Below are 22,900 nucleotides of genomic sequence, written 5' to 3'. Positions count from 1 at the left end.
TCACGTAGCGCTCTGTATGAAAATCACTGACTGCGCTGTGTGCAGTCTGTGGCTGGCTGGCATTGTTGAAATAGTCGCTATTGTAGTGTTGGGCAGTTGGCTGTTAACACCGCGTAGCGTTGCGCAGTAGGAGGTGAGCCGCCACCAGTGGTGGATGTGGGGAGAGAGATGGCGGAGTTTTGAGAGCGGATGATCTGGACGTGTGTCCATAAGAGACAGTAAATTTGTAGGACTGTATGTCATGAACTGATATATATATATATATATATATATATATATATATATATATATATATATATATGACTTTTGAACACTATTAAGGTAAATACATTGTTTGTTCTTTATCAAAATCTTTCATTTGCTAACTATGCCTATCAGCAGTTAGTGACTTCAGTAGTTAGAATATTTTATTTAGCTGGCAGTATTGGCGCTCGCTGTATTGCAGTAGTTCGAGTAACGAAGATTTTTGTGAGGTAAGTGATTCATGAAAGGTATAGGTTATTGTTAGTCAGGGCCATTCTTTTATAGGGATTATTAAAAGTCAGATTGCGTTGAGCTAAAAATTGTGTGTCAGTTTAGTGTTGATCAGAATAAGTAAAGAGAGTAATGTCTGAGTACGTTCAGTTTTGCTCAGCTGTTTGAAAAGCAAATAATGTAAGAGGTTTATCAGCACAGTCATTCATAAATTTTTCTAAGGGGACGTTTCAAGGTTGGCGCCGTGTATTGGAGTTGTCACCTCTCGTTTCTTTAGTCTGTTCACTGGCGACACTACGTTTTATCGCTTTGTCTGTCCGTCAGTGGCAGCAGCAGCGCGTATACGATAGCAAGTACTGTGGTACTATCTTTGGAGCAACCTCGAGTATTTCAGGGGCGTCGTGTGTCAGGCAGTTCGCTTACGACGGAGGAGCAGTGAGCTCCGGACAGCTCCAGTTCTCGCCAGGACAGCTGGCGACACAGGCGTTGTCCGAGGGAAGGATGTGGTCGCGAGAGTGCACGACCACGTCGCGGTCCGGATTCAGCGAGTTTGAGTTGAAAAATGGCTCTGAGCACTGTGGGACTTAACATCTGAGGTCATCAGTCCCCTAGAACTTAGAACTACTTAAACCTAACTAGCCTAAGGACATCACACACATCCATGCCCGAGGCAGGATTCGAACCTGCGACTGTAGCGGTCGCGCGGTTCCAGACTGAAGCGCCTAGAACCGCTCGGCCACCAACGGCCAGCCGTTTGAGTTGAATGGATCGTTGTGTGTGTGTGTGTGTGTGTGTGTGTGTGTGTGTGTGCGTGTGTGTGTGTGTGAGTGTGTGTCCGCGGAAGTGACCTCATGGCGATAAGCTGTCAGTCGATGATTCATACTGGCACCTTTCGCTTGCCTGATTTGAGCGGGGACGACCGTTGGTTTGTCGTTCGGTCGGTCGTCTCAGCGGACGACGTGGATTTGGTTTCCCGACCGCTTCTGGGTCCTCTGTGTTTGTGTCGACTTGTGGTTCGTGCTTGTTGTTCCACAGTGAGAGGTTTCAGCATTGTCTGAATTGTTGGTGGAATTGTTTTCGCGGGTCATTGTGTATCTGGCGTGTTTGAATGAGCAGTTATTTTAACGCTGTCTGCGTACTGCATTTGTGGAGTGGTTCCTTCTGCATTTCGGCGTTTTAAAAGCCGGATTCTGCAGACGCATTGCTGTCTGTCACTTCCCCCTCGCCTGAATTATTCCATCGATGTACTGATTATCAGATGTTAGGTGGATTTGGTAAGAGGGTTGGTCGGTGTTTAAACTGTCCCTAGTCGCCATCCTGTTACGTGAGCATATCGCTTGGCTGTCTGTCTCACCACTTACGCAGCTGTAGGGACTTTTCTCAGGTCGATCTTAGGAGCACTGTCTGTGGATCACTCCCTTCTTTATTTGGTCTGATTGTGTCAATTGTTTAAAAATATGTTTTGTTTGCATTATTCCTAGTTCTTGTGGCTTTCAGCCGATAAATGGTATTCTTCTTAATAAGGCCTTCAGCTGTCAGTATAGCTTGTGTTACAGCCAATTTTTTTTTAAATGATTGTTCTTAAAAAATTATTTCCGTAAATAAAATTTACTTGTTAACTGTGCAACCTATGGTTACTGATGAGGTCCCGTCCACACCTTTTCCTGCCTTCCCTAAGCCCCATGTCTCACTATGGTAGGTGGGTGCACAACAGGTTCCGTATCCCTTGCGGGAATACAGGAAATGCTGTGAGGAAAATGAGGTAAACAGACGGTGATGCTACTTTGTAGTGTGCGATAAGCTGGGATTGGATCAGACAGAAAGCATCCTCCGATGGCAAAAGCTGTTACGGGAACCGTTCGTATGAAGTTGGATATCCGGTTTCAAGTGCCGGAGTGGCACGAATTTTCGACTTTTGCCATTGAGTTCTTTCACTGCCCATTTGCGGCTGACTTCCGTCCAAATATTCTTACAGCTTCCACAAGGTGCGTCTTCGTCGAGATCATCTGAGCAGCGAATTCTGTGTGTTATGTTCCAGACAAAATTCTCCGAATGTTCAATAGCTTCAGGTTCTTGTAGAAAGAGCAGAAATATATTTAGGATCACTTTCATAAGCCAAGCAGGCTTGCTGCACATGTTTCGTCATTACGTGGTAAATATTAATGTTCTCCAAGGTCAAATGGTAATTCTTTCGTTAGGAAATTTAGTCATTAAAGTGAACTAAGTATTCGCTATGTCCAATTTAACCGCTGCCCGAAATAAGCGCTGCAGGTGTTACATTATTCAAGACGTTAGGTCAGATTGCATTATAATACGCTCATATGCAAATTCTATGACGAACATAACTTTGCATGGTGTGTCAGTGCCAAGGAACATAGCTCGATGATCGAAAATACATAGAAACAACTGCTGCAGTATAGCACAAACGCTAAATGAAAGAACTACTCAATGACACGAAATAAATGACACTTTTATTCAGAGACAATAATAATTACACTGAAGTCACCACGATGCATGATTGTTCCCTACACATCATAAAAGGTGGGACAATGTTGTTAATAGGCTGTGTTATCGCCACGGGGTAATATGCAAAAGGAGTTCTTGTGGTAGACTGTTCCAATCCTCCACTAGAACGGTTAAAAACTGGTAGGCGGTAGCTGGTCCATGTGGACGTGCTTCAATGCGTATCCACGTAGCGGTAAGTGCTCGACGTAATTTCTGTCCATTCTCGTCCGGTCATTGGTGGACTGTACTCGGCCGACAGACAATTGGCCGAGGCGAAATCGAGGTCTTCATCCTACTGTTGCAAGTGGCGAGTCTCTGGGGCACTGCCACCAGCTCGCATCTTTGCGCCTTTGGTGCTTTTGCCCTGGCTGTGTCTTGTTCGGACGACACAGCAGTTGTTGTTGTTGTTGATGATGATGATAATGATGATGATGATGATGATGATGATGATGATAACGGTGTGGCATGTATTCATCCTCATTACTGCCAGTTTAATACTGCTGTCCTTTGTCCAGTTGGAATTCCCAATCTTTTTGGTTCTTGTTAAAAGTATGACCACAGTGAAAGCTAGTATCCTTTTGTCCTATCAGTGGATGAAATTACGCGCTAATGACGTATGATACCTGGTAAAGAAGATGCAGCAGCCAGAAAGGGAGCAGGAAACTAAATGAAGCGAGTTGAGAGGGTATGCAGTCTTATTTCGCTGATTAAAAGATCAATTGAAATTCATAAAGAACTAGGGAGTAATGATCCACTCATCAATACGGTGATGTACTCCCTCTGGGCTGGATGCTTACGCATATTGGGTTAAGAAGCTTGCCATGAAGCCTTCTGTCCTCTCCTGAGGCAAACTGGCCCACAACTGCCGTAAATGGTCCTTGATATCCTGGATAACGGCATGGGAACAGAATCGCGTCCAAACTGGTCGTACACAAGTTATATGAGAGCAGGTCTAGTCTGGCGATCTTGCTGGTCACGACAGTATCTCGACATGACGCAAACAGTTCATAGACACCTGCCATATATGGGCGAGCCTTATCCTGCTGAAAAGTGGCACCACGATACTCACGCGGCCGGCCGTGGTGGCTGAGCGATTCTAGGCGCTTCAGTCTGGAACCGCGTGACCGCTACGGTCGCAGGCTCGAACCCTGCCTCGGGAATGTATGTGTGTGATGTCCTTAGGTTACTTAGGTTTGAGTAGTTCTAAGTTCTAGGGGACTGATGACCTCAGATGTTAAGTCCCATAGTGCTAAGAGCCATTTGAACCATTTGTTACCGACGCATGAGGACGCAGGATGGTCGTCACGAACCGTTCTGCCGCCAGAGTTCCCTGAATCACTACCAGCAGCACATAGAGTCATATCAGACGGTTCGCCACACCGTTACTCCACGAGTAACACCGTTGTACCTCTCCAAAACATTGTAAGAATGTGATCTCTCCGCAGGTAGCCGCCATACCCGCCGACAATGGTGATCTGGGGTAATGCAGATCCACGATTCCTAGCTTCACACAATGCGACGTCATTCATCAGCAGTGCACGGTTCCCCGTTACCCACCAATCCAATCGCAGCCGTTTGTGCAAACGAAAGTCACCAACCAATTGTGCGGGATGACGCAGAATGTCACAGGAAGCCTATTATTTCTTCTGGCATGGCAGACAGAGATTCGAAGGGATTACGATGTGCTTGGTGCAATACGGCCATCCTCCCTTATGGTGGTCAGACGTGGTCGACCAAAACCTTGACGACGGGTATGCCTGCTCTCGCGTTCCCATGCCGTACTACATTGGGGCACAGTCACGTCCGAATGACATACAAGCACAGATACAGTACCATTCGAGCAGCCAGACTAATGGAGACCAACAATGTGGCCACTTTCAAAATGTTAGGTGAAGACAACGCTGACTCACACGTGTTCTTCGCCATGTTCACTCAGCATCTGATGCTATTCACAGCCATTACATCCTCTACGAGGACATGACACCGCTAACCACTAACAGCACTTATGCACTCTGGTGGCCGGTCCACCTGCCAAAGAGAACTGCAACTGTAACCATTTACATATCTACCGATGGTCTGTGCGCGTGCGAAGCTACACTGGCATTCGACCCCGTCTTCCGGGTGATTCATTTTTCTTGTCCGACAGCACATTTGCAAACTAGTTAAAGAACCTACATCTCAAAACATAGACCATGAGCTGGAATAAGCTGATAGGTAATAATTCTTTTGAGACTAAACATCATAAAAACTGAACTTCTTGAATATGGCCTTCAGAGTTTTGGGTTAACGATACCATCGAAGTAGGAAAGACTGACAATTTAGTATTTGTTCATTAAAGCGTACACTAACAGCAGCCAATAACAATTTCAAAGTTACGTCTTTGGCGATATGGGCACATTACCAGATTGTATAACGCGTCCCAACTAACAGACATGATACGATATTTGTGTGCCCTTGTTGCTACGATGAACGATGCAATGTTTCTTTGGACATGCATCTGTCGTTCCTCTTAACGACGGACGCACTGCAATATTGCCTTTATCCGCCGATACCAGACAGCGACCTTCAATTAAAATGTCCTCCTCTGTAAGGGAATTACATAATGTGTGTACGAGTACGGGTTATGGCGCAGGAACGACGTCATATGGAAATTTGGGTCTAGCAGTGAGTTGAGCTGGGACTGCCAAAACGGTTAAGCAGACAGTTTGCTTAAAGAGGGAAATTCGGGTTCGAGTCCGGGACCGGCACAATTTTCACGGTCGTCATTTCATTATACAGCTGATGGTTGTCCATGCAGCTGCTGGTTGTCTACACAGCTGGTGGTTGTCTGCGAATACATTTCATGTATAATACACAACGACTGCGAATACATTTCATACACAAGAGACAACATGCCGCACTGAGTCACATGACGTTTCACATTTGAGAAAACCAATTTCTACAGAACAAAGGCGTTGGTGGTCAATGTATTTTATACTGGTCAGCAACTGCCAGGTCGCAGGTACACATTGTTATTTCAAAAGTCAAACAATTTTAAAGTTTACTTAAGTTTCCGGTGTGCTCTTTTCAAGACGGGTTATATCATTTCAACATTTAGATGGACGATTCCCTCCATGCATAAAATAATATACGCTGTTAATTTTATATTTCAGGAGAAATATAAGGTTTTTATGTGTTCAAAATTTCAATGTTCTTAATTGACCCAAGCACTTATTTTACTTCATACGCACACAATTTCGCTACTGATACCAACTGTCGAATCGAGATTATACATAGTGGGCAAAATGCAGCAAGCATTGAAAAATACGAGGGCAGTTCAATAAGTAATGCAACACTTTTTTTTCTGAAAGAGGGGTTGTTTTATTCAGCATTGAAATACACCAGGTTATTCCCCAATCTTTTAGCTACACAACACTATTTTTCAACGTAATCTCCATTCAATGCTACGGCCTTACACCACCTTGAAATGAGGGCCTGTATGCCTGCACGGTACCATTCCACTGGTAGATGTCGGAGCCAACGTCGTACTGCATCAATAACTTCTTCATCATCCGCGTAGTGCCTCCCACGGATTGCGTCCTTCATTCGGCCAAACATATGAAAATCCGACGGTGTGAGATCGGGGCTGTAGGGTGCATGAGGAAGAACAGTCCACTGAAGTTTTGTGAGCTCCTCTCGGGTGCGAAGACTTGTGTGAGGTCTTGCGTTGTCATGAAGAAGGAGAAGTTCGTTCAGATTTTTGTGCCTACGAACACGCTGAAGTCGTTTCTTCAATTTCTGAAGAGTAGCACAACACACTTCAGAGTTGATCGAGTGTGTTCGCACGCTCCGCCATTGCAGGAGTCACAGCTGTGCACGGCCGGCCCACACGCGGGAGATCAGTCAGTCTTGCTTGACCTTGCGGCGATGATGACACACGCTTTGCCCAACGACTCACCATGCTTTTGTCCACTGCCAGATCACCGTAGACATTCTGCAAGCGCCTATGAATATCTGAGATGCCCTGGTTTTCCGCCAAAAGAAACTCGATCACTGCCCGTTGTTTGCAACGCACATCCGTTACAGACGCCATTTTAACAGCTCCGTATAGCGCTGCCACCTGTCGGAAGTCAATGAAACTATACGAGATGAAGCGGGTATGTTTGAAAATATTCCACAAGAAATTTCCGGTTTTTTCAACCAAAATTGGCCGAGAAAAAAAATTTGTTGCATTACTTATTGAACTGCCCTCGTATTTACGATAATATTGACGCAGGATTGATCCCCATTATGTTTTTATTCGCTACAGAGCCCGTTTCACGCAATTCTGCCACAAAATTTAGCAAACTTTGTTGGAGGTTCTGCCGAAACACTTTCCGTCCGAAAGTTTTGTTCAAACGTTTTCGCACTCGTTTTCCACCGATTGTGTTTAGAATAACACTCGACAATGAATATGGGATGTTTTACTAGGAACACCACTTTGAGTTTCATTCAGTTGGTCAGCGAACACGTTAACCCTCTCACGCACTCAAAAATAATCATTGGGAACCGAGCACGTAGCAGAGGCCACAGACTGGTGCATCGGTTTCACGGATTCCAGTATTTCCTGTGATGAGCAGTTCGATGTGCAGTTCTCTTGTTCATTAACAAGGAACAGTTCAGCGTCAGTCTTAAAAATATTTTCCTGGGATGTTTTACACCGAAGCGCCAAAGAAACTGGTATAGAAATGCGTGTTCACATACAGATATATGTAAACAGGCAGAATACGGCGCTGAGGTCGACAACGCCTATAAAGACAACAAGTGTCTGGCGCTGTTGTTGGATCTGTTACTGTTGCTACGATGGTAGGTTGTCAAGATTTAAATGATTTTGAACGTGTGTTATAGTCAGCGCACGAGCGATGGGATACACAATCTCCGAGGTAGCGATGAAGTGGAGATTTTCCGGTACGACCATTTCATGAGTGTACCGTGAATATCAAGAATCCAGTAAAACATCTAATCTCCGTCATCGCTGCGACTGGAAAAAGATCCTGCAAGAACGGCACCAACGACGACTGAAGAGAATCGACCAACTTGACAGAAGTACAGCCCTTCCGCAAATTGCTCTAGATTTCAATTCTGGACCATCAACAAGTGTCAGCGTGCACAACACTCAACGAAACGTCATCGATATGGGCTTTCGGAGCGGAAAGCCCACTCGTGTACCCGTGATGACTGCACGAGACAAAGCTTTACGCCTCGCCTGGGGACGTCAACACCGACATTCGACTGTGAAGGCTGGAAACATGTCGCCTGGTCGGACGAGTCTCCTTTGAAATTGTATCGAGTGTTTGGACGTGTACGGGTATGGAGACAACTTCATGAATCCACTGATCTTGCATGTCAGCGGGGGACTGTTCATGCTGGTGGAGGCTCTGTAATGGTGTAGAGCGTGTGCAGCTGGAGTGACGTGGGACCTCTGATAGATGATACGTTGGGAAGCATCCTGTCTGATCGCCTGCATCTATTCGTGTCCATTGTACATTCTGACGGAGTTGGGAAATTCCAGCAGGACAACGCGACACCCCACACGTCAAGAATTTCTGCAGAGCGGCTCCAGGAACGCTCTTCTGAGTTTAAACACTTCCGACGGCTACGAAACGCCCCAAAGATGTACATTGTAGAACATATCTAAGTCGCCTTGCAACGTGCTGTTCAGTGAAATCTCCACTCCCCGTACTGTTACTGAATTATGGACAGCCCTGCAGGATTCATGGTGTCAGTTCCCTCCAGCACTATATCAGACATAAGTCGAGTCTATGTCACGTCGTGGTGCGAGACTTTTGCGTGCTCCCGGGGGCCTTACGCTATATTAGGCAGGCGTGCCAGTTTCTTTGGTTCTTCAGTATATATTGCCCATCTTGTGAAGCGCGACAGGCTGCAAGCAGCCTCGGATGTCATTTTCATTTCTACTGAGCGCACTTAATCCACTGTTCAGAGAGGTCTAATTAATAAATTGCTATGTATTTGAAAAGAGTGGTACACTACTGGCCATTAAAATTGCTACACCAAGAAGAAATGCAGATGCTAAACGGGTATTCATTGGACAAATGTATTATACTAGCACTGACATGTGATTACATTTTCACGAAAATTGAGTGCATAGATCCTGAGAAATCAGTACCCAGAACAACTACCTCTGGCCGTAATAAAGGCCTTGATACGACTGGGCATTGAGTCAAACAGAGCTTGGATGGCGTGTACAGGTACAGCTGCCCTTGCAGCTTCAACACGTTACCACACTTCATCAAGAGTAGTGATTGGCATATTGTGACGAGCCAGTTGCTCGGCCACCATTGACCAGACGTTTTCAATTGGTGAGAGATCTGGAGAACGTGCTGGCCAGGGCAGCAGTGGAACATTTTCTGTATTCAGAAAGGTCCGTACAGGACCTGCGACATGCGGTCGTGCATTATCCTGCTGAAATGTAGAGTTTCGCAGGGATCGAATGATGGATAGGGCCACGGGTCGTAACACATCGGAAATGTAACGTCCACTGTTCAAAGTGCCGTCAATGCGAACACGAGACGTGTAACCAATGGCACCCCATACCATCACGCCGGGTGACACGCCAGTATGGCGATGACGAATACTCGCTTCCAATGATGTGCGTTCACCGCCATGTCGCCAAACACGGATGCGACCATGATGATGCTGTAAACAGAACCTGGATTCATCCGAAAAAAATGACGTTTTGTCATTCGTGCACCCATATTCGTCCTTGAGTACACCATCGCAGGCGCTCCTGCCTGTGATACAGCGTCAAGAATAACCGCAGCCATGGTCTACGAGCTGATAGTCCATGCTGCTGCAAACGTCGTCGAACTGTTCGTGCAGATGATTGTTATCTTTCATCGTCCCCATCTGTTGACTCAGGGATCGAGACGTGGCTGCAAAATCCGTTACAGCTATGCGGATAAGATGCCTGTCATCTCGACTGCTAGAGATACAAGGCCGTTGGTATCCAGCACGGCGTTCCGTATTACCCTACTGAACCCACCGATTCCATATTCTGCTAATAATCATTGGATCTCGACGAACGCGGGCAGCAATGTCGCGATACAATAAACCGCAATCGCTAGAGGCTACAATCCGACCTTTATCAATGTCGGAAACGTGATGGTACGCATTTGTCCTCCTTACACGAGGTATCACAAAAACGTTTCACCAGGCAATGCCTGTCAACTGCTGTTTGTGCATGAGAAATCGGTTGGAAACTTTCCTCACATCAGCACGTTGTAGGTGTTGCCACCGCGCGCCAACATTCTGTGAATGCTCTGAAAAGCCAATCATTTGCATATCACAGCATCTTCTTCCTATCGTTTAAATTTCGCGTCTGTAGCACGTCATCTTCGTGGTGTAAGAATTTTAATGGCCAGTAGTGTATTATTATAGTGGGAGTGAGTGATGCTTGTAGAGATTATCTTTTAACTTCCTTCAGTTCTAAAGTGCATGCTGATTTCATTTTGGCGCTTGGCGGAGAACATGGCAGTTACAATGTCGCGCTTTCCTTGGCCTGCTCTCAGCGGACGAGGTGACTGACTGGACGCGCACTGGGAGGGGTAGCGCCGGTGGTCACCTGTGTCACGTCAGAAGCCGTCCGCTACCGCATTCCCTGCAGCAGAGGGCGGCGTGCGTCTTTGATTAAAGTAGCCACAAGCGGGAAAGAATGAACTTGTGTGCTGACTTCAGACAACCTGTCATGTCCTCGCCACTTGGCGAATCTGAATACAGAGATTTCTCCAAACGGCAGACCACCCATGCTAAAGACTTGTCCCGTGCGATAACATCGCGATATTGTGCAGTAACTGCAGGGTGCCTTCAAAGGCGAGTCTTTTGTCTAGCGCCTACTGGCCGCTGACGTCTTGACCGTGAACATTGAAAAGACAAAGTAACGGGAAGCTTTTGGCGGGAGGCTTTTTCATAAGTCGGAACCCTGAAACTTTGAGAACGGCGAAGTGCCATAGGGCTGCCACCGAGCGAGGTGGCGCAGTGGCTAGCACACTGGACTCGCATTCGGGAGGGCGACGGTTCAATCCCGCGTCCGGCCATCCTGATTTAGGTTTTCCGTGATTTCCCTAAATCGTTCCAGGCAAATGCCGGGATGGCTCCTTTGAAAGGGCACGGCCGAATTCCTTCCCCATCCTTCCCTTATCCGATAAGACCGATGACCTCGCTGTCTGGTCTCCTCCCCTAAACAACCCCAAACCCCCCATAGGGCTCTAATGGCAAGTTGCTGGCTGGAAAGAGGGGTTCAGATGGGTCGGCGTTTCGAATCTTCCGAAAGAATCAACATTGAAACTTCCAGAACAACATTTTAGGAGGTTTCTGATTGGCTAAATAAAGTACACGGTCTCAGATTGATCAAAATAGTAGCTTTGGCGGGCTCATACCGAGAAGAAGCAGGAGAGAGACGTTTCCTCGCTGGGAGCGCCACAGCCATAGTAGACGGACTTGACAGTCGAGCGGTGCAGAGGAGAAGGCAATTCACGTGCAGACAGGTCGTGCCAAGCTCGCGTCCGACCTCAGCTGCCACGTCACCGCACCTTGTCTTGCGCAAACAATGTGTCGCAGCAGTGGCGCACGAAAGTCGTACGCGATGATAATGATCTGTCCGTCACTGTGTGGCTGGCCGGCGTGACCGAGCGGTTCTAGGAGCTACAGTCTGGCATCGTGCGACCGCTACGGTCGCAGGTTCGAATCCTGCCTCGGTCATGGATGTGTGTGATGTCCATAGGTTAGTTAGGTTTAAGTAGTTCTAAGTTCTAGGGGACTGATGACCCCAGATGTTAGGTCCCATAGTGCTCAGAGCCATTTGAACCAGTCACGGTGTGGCAACCTTTCAGCCATGATTTTACGCTTTGGGGTTCTACACTCCTGGAAATGGAAAAAAGAACACATTGACACCGGTGTGTCAGACCCACCATACTTGCTCCGGACACTGCGAGAGGGCTGTACAAGCAATGATCACACGCACGGCACAGCGGACACACCAGGAACCGCGGTGTTGGCCGTCGAATGGCGCTAGCTGCGCAGCATTTGTGCACCGCCGCCGTCAGTGTCAGCCAGTTTGCCGTGGCGTCCGGAGCTCCATCGCAGTCTTTAACACTGGTAGCATGCCGCGACAGCGTGGACGTGAACCGTATGTGCAGTTGACGGACTTTGAGCGAGGGCGTATAGTGGGCATGCGGGAGGCCGGGTGGACGTACCGCCGAATTGCTCAACACGTGGGGCGTGAGGCCTCCACAGTACATCGATGTTGTCGCCAGTGGTCGGCGGAAGGTGCACGTGCCCGTCGACCTGGGACCGGACCGCAGCGACGCACGGATGCACGCCAAGACCGTAGGATCCTACGCAGTGCCGTAGGGGACCGCACCGCCACTTCCCAGCAAATTAGGGACACTGTTGCTCCTGGGGTATCGGCGAGGACCATTCGCAACCGTCTCCATGAAGCTGGGCTACGGTCCCGCACACCGTTAGGCCGTCTTCCGCTCACGCCCCAACATCGTGCAGCCCGCCTCCAGTGGTGTCGCGACAGGCGTGAATGGAGGGACGAATGGAGACGTGTCGTCTTCAGCGATGAGAGTCGCTTCTGCCTTGGTGCCAATGATGGTCGTATGCGTGTTTGGCGCCGTGCAGGTGAGCGCCACAATCAGGACTGCATACGACCGAGGCACACAGGGCCAACACCTGGCATCATGGTGTGGGGAGCGATCTCCTACACTGGCCGTACACCACTGGTGATCGTCGAGGGGACACTGAATAGTGCACGGTACATCCAAACCGTCATCGAACCCATCGTTCTACCATTCCTAGACCGGCAAGGGAACTTGCTGTTCCAACAGGACAATGCACGTCCGCATGTATCCCGTGCCACCCAACGTGCTCTAGAAGGTGTAAGTCAACTACCCTGGCCAGCAAGATCTCCGGATCTGTCCCCCATTGAGCATGTTTGGGACTGGATGAAGCGTCGTCTCACGCGGTCTGCACGTCCAGCTCGAACGCTGGTCCAACTGAGGCGCCAGGTGGAAATGGTATGGCAAGCCGTTCCACAGGACTACATCCAGCATCTCTACGATCGTCTCCATGGGAGAATAGCAGCCTGCATTGCTGCGAAAGGTGGATATACACTGTACTAGTGCCGACATTGTGCATGCTCTGTTGCCTGTGTCTATGTGCCTGTGGTTCTGTCAGTGTGATCATGTGATGTATCTGACCCCAGGAATGTGTCAATAAAGTTTCCCCTTCCTGGGACAATGAATTCACGGTGTTCTTATTTCAATTTCCAGGAGTGTATTTCTCTATACGCCCTAATCTTCCAATGCAGTCATCACCAACATTTCAGTCACGCAATTAGCAGTCAGTTAACAGGATGAGAGCTTTTCCTGTCCCTTACCTCTGAAGATCCACAATGATCACACACTCACAAGTGTGTACGCACTCATTCTCCCGTGATGAGTATCTGACCCTAAGCAAACATTGAAATCATAACAATAAATGTAAGTGATTTGTAACCCTTGTTTAATTACAGTAGGTGATAGTCCCTGTGGTATCAACGTTCGGAACAACACTTGTTAGGGGTTGCAGTTATCGACAGCGGTCCGTATTAGTACCGTTGGACACGCGGGTCCCGAGCAACGCCGCTCCGCGGCTTGTATCAAGTTTCTAGCGAGCTCTCGTCCACTCTTGCTCGGGACGTCAAGTAGTAAAGTAGCATAGCCTTCAGCTGATAGGAAGCAACCTTTAACAAGGAGCTTAGTAACATATGGCCGAAGTGAGGCCTCAATGGCTGTCTGTTTATAATTATATGTATGCAGCCAAGATGAATCCTGTACAACTAGTCAAGTACAATATACACTGTGGAAAGTATTTAAACCGACAAACTCTGGGAGGTTGTAAGGGACATGAAAACAAATATTTTCCCTGATGTCATTTTTTCCTACGAGGATTATTTAAACCGTTGGAGGCCGTATTACGCTCTTCATCTACACCTACATCTACACCTACATCTACATCCATACTCCGCAAGCCACCTGACGGTGTGTAGCGGAGGGTACCCTGAGTACCTCTATCGGTTCTCCCTTCTATTCCAGTCTTATATTGTTCGTGGAAAGAAGGATTGTCGGTATGCTTCTGTGTGGGCTCCAATCTCTCTGATTTTATCCTCATGGTCTCCTCGCGAGATATACGTAGGAGGGAGCAATATACTGCTTGACTCTTGGGTGAAAGTATGTTCTCGAAACTTTAACAAAAGCCCGTTCCGAGCTACTCAGCGTCTCTCCTGTAGAGTCTTCCACTGGAGTTTGTCTATCATCTACGTAACGCTTTCGCGATTACCAAATGATCCTGTAACGAAGCGCGCTGCTCTCCATTGGATCTTCTCTATCTGTTCTATCAACCCTATCTGGTAAGGATCCCACACTGCTGAGCAGTATTCAAGCAGTGGGCGAACAAGCGTACTGTACCCTACTTCCTTTGTTTTCGGATTGCATTTCCTTAGGATTCTTCCAATGAATCTCAGTCTGGCATCTGCTTTACCGACGATCAACTTTATATGATCATTCCATTTTAAATCACTCCTAATGCGTACTCCCAGATAATTTATGGAATTAACTGCTTCCAGTTGCTGACCTGCTATTTTGTAGCTAAATGGTAAAGGATCTATCTTTCTATGTATTCGCAGCACATTACACTTGTCTACATTGAGATTTAATTGCCATTCCCTGCACCATACGTCAATTAGGTGCAGATTCTCTTGCATTTCAGTACAATTTTCCATTGTTACAACCTCTCGATACACCACAGCATCATCCGCAAAAAGCCTCAGTGAACTTCCGATGTCATCCACCAGGTCATTTATGTATATTGTGAATATCAACGGTCCAATGACACTCCCCTGCTGCACACCTGAAATCACTCTTACTTCGGAAGACTTCTCTCCATTGAGAATGACATGCTGCGTTCTGTTATCTAGGAACTCCTCAATCCAATCACACAATTGGTCTGATAGTCCATATGCTCTTACTTTGTTCATTAAACGACTGTGGGGAACTGTATCGAACGCCTTGCGGAAGTCAAGAAACACGGCATCTACCTGTGAACCCGCATCTATGGCCCTCTGAGTCTCGTGGACGAATAGCGCGAGCTGGGTTTCACATGACCGTCTTTTTCGAAACCCATGCTGATTCCTACAGAGTAGATTTCTAGTCTCCAGAAAAGTCATTATACTCGAACATAATACGTGTTCCAAAATTCTACAACTGATCGACGTTAGTAAAGTTGATAGAGGCCGTATTACGATCTTCAGTAGTTAGAGGGCGTATTACGCTCTTCAGTTACAGGGCAACTGCTGTCCACCAGTGCAGTAGTGCATTGTCTCTGTTTACTAATGGAGCGATACACCTGGAGTGAGTACACTGATATGGTTACTACATAGCGCACCACAACGGACGAGCTTCACAGCGGGTATATCAACAATATCCTAATCGCCGCATCCCGCATCATACGACCTTTGATGCTGTATACCAACGTCTGCGTGAGACCAGGTCATTTAGCAGATTACCTGGACAGGGATGCCGTCGCGCAGTAAGAACGCTGCAATTTGAGGAAGCTGTCTTGCAGCACGTGGAGCGGGATCCTTCAATCAGCACTCGTGCAATTGCACGTCACATGCGGACGAATCAGACGAATGTAAGAACAATCCTTCGAGAGAAATTGTTACGTCCATTTCACTTACAGCGTGTCCACAACCTGGAACCACTTGATTATCCACCCAGAGCACAGTTCTCGCAGTGGTACCTGGAACAGTGTGAAATGCATCCTATATTTACATCCTCTGTTTTGTTTACCGATGAAGCAACGTTCGGGCGTGATGTAGTCTTCAACATGCACAATTCGCATGTTTGGAGTGAGGATAACCCACATGCCACAGTTACTAGCGCTCATCAAGTGCGGTTCTTCGTTAATGTGTGGGTCGGTGTTGCTGGAGAATGTTTAATTGGGCCGTATCTGCTACCTAGTTCTTGTCTCTTGGTCATAAAAAATGTAAAAGTGTTGGTTGGTTTAATTAATTTGCCGCCAGAGAAATCTTCCTCTACCGGTTTAAATACTCCTCACAGGAAAAAATGACATTAGGGAAAAACATTTGTTTTGATGTGCCCTACAACCTCCCAGAGTTTGTCGGCTTAAATACTTTTCATCCCGTATATTATTTTTTTACCAACGACTTCAATTTTAGTCGTTGCAGATCCAAGCCATGTAGCTAGCACCCTATCGACATTACTGACAAACCTGCTTTGATTTATACGTTTCTATTTAGCATTGGCCACCAGTCAACATTAGCGACGACTCGTTCGTCGTCATCATAACAGTCTCCATTACCACTTAGTAATTATTAATGTTTAGTTAAGCCGCAGGACTGCGGTCCACATGTTAGGGCCAACCCTTTCCTTCTGTTTCCTTGTGCACAGATCCTGTACATACACCTGGACCCTAGGATGGGACTTGCATCTTGAGAAGAGGTCCTCATTGCATGTCCGTGGCTAAAAAAACTGACTGGAGCCTTACCCCAGTGGTGCAGTGCACTTGTATGAAATACGACGCACATATCGTGTCACTTCTCACAGTAGCAGCGACCTTATGGCAATTATGGGAACGTAATGAAGAGTAATGTCTCTGAATCTATTATATGAAAACTCTTAACCCTTTTTAAATAAAACAAACGTTATTTACATTGTACATCTTTATTCTAGAGGTCTACGTATTTGAAGTCCACGGCCGCTAGAGGTCACCGTACTGTATCATGTAACATGGTTGTGTGTAACATAACTATGTTGTTGCATGAGAAGGAGCGTGCTGTAATAGAGTTTAGAATTCGAGGAGCTCATCCACACATGGAGAACCGTGTCCTTCTATATGACAGACGCTGCGACATCTGCAACAATAAGACGCACTGGGTTCACTCTCATCGATCATCCTCCATAAACCCCGACCTTGCACCATCAGATTTTCATCTGTTTTCAACGCCTAAAGAACACTTTCGCAGACTCCACTTTGGTAATAATGAAGCGGTGCAAGTAGAGGCGACGTTGTGGCTCCGTCAACGAATTAAAATATGCTACCGTGAACGTATTAACAAACTAATCTCTCCTTGGGCGAAATGTGTTCGACGACAGGGTGACTACGATGAGAAATGATTCAAGTGGTTCAAATGGCTCTGAGGACTATGGGACTTAACATCTGAGGTCATCAGTCCCCTAGAACTTAGCACTACTTAAACCTAAGTAACCTAAAGACAGCACACATATCCATGCCCGAGGCGAGATTCGAACGTGCGACCGTAGCAGCAGCGCGGTTCCGGACTGAAGCGCCTAGAACCACTCGGCCACAACGGCCGGCGTTGAGAAATAGATATGGAGATATGAAGAATACAGATATAGATTGTTAAAAATTTTATTTAAAAGGCTTTAAAACTTTTCACACAAAATAATCGGGAGCATTACTTTTCAGCACGTCCTGTTAACTCTACAAGTTCTGCTCGCTTTGTTAGCCAGTTAATATTCACACTTCTATCAAGTGCAATACTATAATGGTTCAAATGGCTCTGAGCAGAATGGGACTTAACATCTGAGTTCATCAGTTCCCTAGAACTTAGAACTACTTAAACCTAACTAACCTAAGGACATCACACACATCCATGCCCGAGGCAGGATTAGAACCTGCGACCGTTATTATCATCGTATGGGTTGCATGTTAAAGCTTGTATTATACGTCTAACACTAAACTATTCTTTGCCAACCGCCGAGAAAATTTTCTCCCTACCCACATTTCAATGGCTTTATAATTAAATTATTGTATAACTTGAAAATCATCTCAATTCAGTTACGAATATGTCTATAACTATAATGTTACATGTCAAATCTTAGCCGAAAACTTGCGAATTTCACACCTCAAATGCTATCTTGAGGACGCCCATGTACTAGCTTTTATACTTTTGTAGATTTCCGATGATAAAATTGCATTAACTGAACTTATTATCTCCTTTGGAACATAAATCTGAAGCAACTTACTCCATAAAATAAATTTTGTAGTCTTTAATTAATGAATCTCTCAAATGTGCGTTTTAACTATCGTAGTTTTGAAACAAAAAGCGGAAACATTCCCTCAACTTTTGTATACCAATTAAATCTGGAAAAACTACACAACTTAGGCCTTCTGTTTCTCTTTTGATACTTTATAAATGTAAAACTTAATTTTCACAAATGAAAATAAACAAGGCATACAATGCACCCTAGTTCACAGGTATTCAGCTCCCTCGCTAGTATACAAGATCTGTAGCACTGTCATCACATTACCGTGTTACCCCCATATACAAATGAGAAAAAAAGCAAATACAGTTAATGAAACTTCTTGGCAGATTAAAACTGTGTGCCGGACCGAGACTCCTACTCGGGACCTTTGTTCGAGTCTTGGTCCGGCACACAGTTTTAATCTACCAGGAAGATTCATATCAGCGCACACTCTGCTGCAGAGTGAAAATCTCATTCTGTAAACATCCCCCAGGCTGTGGCTAAGCCATGTCTCCGTAATATCCTTTCTTCCAGGAGTGCTAGTTCTGCAGGGTTCGCAGAAGAGCGTCGGTGAAGTTTGGAAGGTAGGAAACGAGGTACTGGCAGAATTGAAGCTGTGAGGACCGGTCATGAGTCGTGCTTGGGTAGCTCAGATGGTAGAGCACTTGCCCGCGAAAGACAAAGGTCCCGAGTTCGAGTCTCGGCCCGGCACACAGCTTTAATCCGCCAGGAAGTTTCATATCAGCGCACACTCCGCTGCCGAGTGAAAATCTCATTCTGAAATACAGTTGGTGGAGATACTAAGATGACACTGCTATTTCAAAATTAATCCTCGGTCATGAAGCTGAAGGGAGTAGTCCATGTGGTTCCTCGAAAAAGGAATGTTGGAAGCAAAATGAGACGAAGACTAACTTAAGAGGTGGAAACCTGCGTATCTGTGGGAGCCATGCTAAGAAGACGAAATAAGACGTAGACTAGACTGACCCGTACCCTACACGGAGAACGCTATAAATCCGCGCTCTCGAGCGCTGGAACTGGTATCGCGTGTGTGTGACCGGACGGCCGCCGTGCCCCAGTGGCGAGTATCTAGCGGGCTCTCGTCCTGAGTGACAGATGTGTGCCGCCGCGCCTCTGCACACCTCGGCACCACGCACGCCGTTTATATCTGGAGGGCCCAGCCTGCAGCAAAACACGCCATTCAGATAGCGCATCCGGTTGCGAAAGGGAACCACGGACCACTGCAGCACGTGTGCACTTGTTTCGTCAACGAGATGCATTCCTGGCACCGGTACAGTTTGCTAAACTGCGACCATGTCAAGAAACCAACAGCTGCTTCATCCTTAAAATAACCCCGTGTCCTCTTCTTCTTGATGCAGAGTCTCCAGCAAAGGAGTCCTTGAATTCAAAATTAAATATCTCGAAAGCTAAGCTCGATAGACGAGTGCAAAAAACGGCAAGTTTACTGTGAGAGGCCGCGCGGGATTAGCCGAGCGGTCTCAGGCGCTGCAGTCATGGACTGTGCGGCTGGTCCCGGCGGAGGTTCGAGTCCTCCCTCGGGCATGGGTGTATGTATTGGTGCTTAGGATAATTTAGGTTAAGTCGTGTGTAAGCTTAGAGACTGATGACCTTAGCAGTTAAGTCCCATAGGATTTCACACACATTTGAACATTTTTTACTGTGAGAGAAAGCAGTAAAAGTTGTGAACGGGGCCTAATCAGTTACCGTTGGTTGTATAGTAAACACATTCGCTTTATTTAAGGAAATAATTTTTTTTAAATAATTTTTTTAAAAATTTGACTGTGACACAGGCTACACTGACGGCTGAAGGCCTTATTAAGAAAGAATTCATAATTACTTGTCAGCTGAAGGCCACAAGCAATACTTAAGAACAATTAGTGGCTGAAGGCCAGAATTACAAGTGAGGAAGACCATTACACGTTGAAAATACCAAAATCATTTTTAAAACAATCATTTTAAAAAAACTGATTGTAACACAAGCTACACTGACGGCTGAAGGTCTTATTAAGAAGAATTCGAATTATTTTTAGACAACTGACACGATCAGACCAAATAAAGGAGGGGGTGATCCACAGACAGTGCTCCGAGGATCGACCTGAGAAAAGTCCCTACAGCTGCGTAAGCGGTGAGATAGGCAGTCAAGAGTTATGCTCACTAAACAGGATGGCAGCTCAAACTAGGGACAGCTTAAACGCCGAGCAGCACATTCGCAAAATCCACCTAAGATGTGATAATCAGTACCACGATAGAATAACAGTTGACATCGTCAAATGACAAGCATTTAATCACACAAGTTGGCTCCACCAAATCCAAGTACGCAGACAGGGTTAAGACCAAAGTGCCTATTCAAAATCTGACTAGATGCACATGGAACCACAAAAGGCAATTTCACAAATAACTCAAACGATGCTAAAACACTCACTATACAGCAACCAGACGAATAGCAAGTAGACATGAACGCTGAGAACACAGAAACTGTCGAAAGACCAGATACACATCATCCACTAAGACGACCGACCATCGGTCGTTGGCAATCAAGCCAGGCAAGGGAAACGTCGGAGTATAAAACCCGCCAACTGACTGCTTGATGACATGGGGTCACTTCGACGGACGGACACACACACAAGCGAAAGTTGCTCTACTCGAATATAACGATCCATTCAACTTAAACTCGCTGAACCCGGACCTCACGTGGTCGCGCACTCTCGGGACCCCATCCTTCCATCGGGCAGTGCATATATCGCCAGCTCCCTCGGCGAGTGCTGGCACTGTAGGACCTCACTGCTCCTCAGTCCCAACTGAACTCCGACAGACGACAACCCGGAAATACTAGAGGTCGCCAAAGATAGTACCACAGTACTCGCTGTCGATAAACTCACGGCAGACAAAGCGAGCAGACGTAGTAGCGTCAGTGAACGCACTAAGAAAATGAGAGATCACAATCCGAATGTACGACGCCATCCTATCAACGGCACAAACCGAGCCGAAGCACGGCTGAGTGAAACTGTAAGAATGTTATACAGAAGCTTCGAAATAGTTGTAAAAGTTGCTAAGATATGGTTCAAAAATGGTTCAAATGGCTCTTTAGCACTTAACTTCTGAGGTCATCAGTCCCCTAGAACTCAGAACTACTTAAACCTAACTAACCTAAGGACATCACGCACATCCACGCCCGAGGCAGGATTCGAAACTGCGACCGTAGCGGTCGCGCGGTTCCACGCTGAAGTGCCTAGAACCGCTCGGCCACTCCGGGCGACAACTGTGACCTTTCCCACAGGAAATCACGAAGCCAGTCACACAACTGAGACAACACTCCACTGGTATGCAATTTAATTATAAGTCGCTTGTAAGGAACTGTGTCAAAAGCCTTTTGGAAATCTAAAAATATGGAATCACTTTGACGTCCTTCGTCGACAGCACTAATTACTTCGTGGGAACATCGAGACAGTTGTGTTTCACGAGTACGATATTTTTTTCAATCCGTATTGGCTATTCGTCAACAATTCGTTTTCTTCAAGATAATTCATTATGTTCAAGCACAGTATATGATCCAAAATCCCACTCAAAATGGACGTTAGTGATATGGGTCTGTTATTCAGTGGATTACTCCAATTTCCTTTCTTGGGTATTGGTGTGACTTGTGCAACCTTCCAATCTCTGTGAATGGATCTCTCTATGAGCAAGAGGTTGTATATGACTGTTAATTATTTAGCTATTGTATCAGCTCACTTCGAAAGACACGTGACTGGTATAAAATCTTATGAAGGAACTTCGGGAAACCGTGTTCAGTAACGCTGCTGTAGTGTCGCTGTCATCAGTAGCATCACAACCATTGTCGCACCGTGAAGGTATTGATTGAGTCTTGCCACTGGTGCACTTTACATGCGACCACAATAGCTTTGGGTTTTCTGCCAGATGCCAGATTTCGAGACAGTATTTCGTTGTGGATACTATTAAAAGCGTCTCTCGTTGAAGTTCTCGCTAAATTTCGAGCTTCTATCAAACTTCGCCAATATTGAGACTTAGCGTTCTTTTAAATTTGACACGCATTTATCGTTGCTTCTGCTGTAGTGTTCAGACTTGTTTTGTGCACCATGGAGTGTCAGTACCATCTATTATTAACTTAATTCGTATATATATCTCAATTTCCATCAATATTATTTCTTCGAATTCAAACATCTGTTCTACGCTTACGTAATCAGATTGGAAGGAGTGGAGCCTTAGGAAGACGTCAAGCGAATGTTTATCTGCTTTTTTTTCAAAATAGTTTACTGAGAAGGCATTAAATACGATTTCGGACGATGTTTTATATGTTCAAATGGCTCTAAGCACTATGGGACTTAACATCTGAGATCATCAGTCCCCTAGACTTAGAACTACTTAATTAGAACTACTTAAACCTAACTAACCTAAGGACGTCACACACACCCATTCCCGAAGCAGAATTCAAACCTGCGATCGTAGCAGCAGCGCAGTTCCGGACTGAAGTGCCTAGAACCGCTCGGCCACAGCGGCCGGCCACGATGTTTTATACCTACCACGACTTTCAATACATATTTTCGCCAACACATCGAGTGTAGATTGAAGTCACAACCAACAATAAATCTGTGGATGGGGTACCTATTTGAAATGACACCCAAATTTTCTTTGAACTGTTCAGCAACTATATCATCTGACCCAGAGGGGCGAGGGTGAGGGGGTCGGTAAAAAGAGTCAGTTATTAATTTATTTCGATAATTAAGTATAACCTCTAACCATACTAACTCACAGGAACTATCTACTTCATTTCACTACACGACAAACTACTTCTGACA

This window comes from Schistocerca serialis, chromosome 9 (genome assembly GCF_023864345.2).
Source record: "Schistocerca serialis cubense isolate TAMUIC-IGC-003099 chromosome 9, iqSchSeri2.2, whole genome shotgun sequence".
NCBI classification, from domain to species: domain Eukaryota; kingdom Metazoa; phylum Arthropoda; class Insecta; order Orthoptera; family Acrididae; genus Schistocerca; species Schistocerca serialis.
This window is presented reverse-complemented; position numbering follows the sequence as displayed.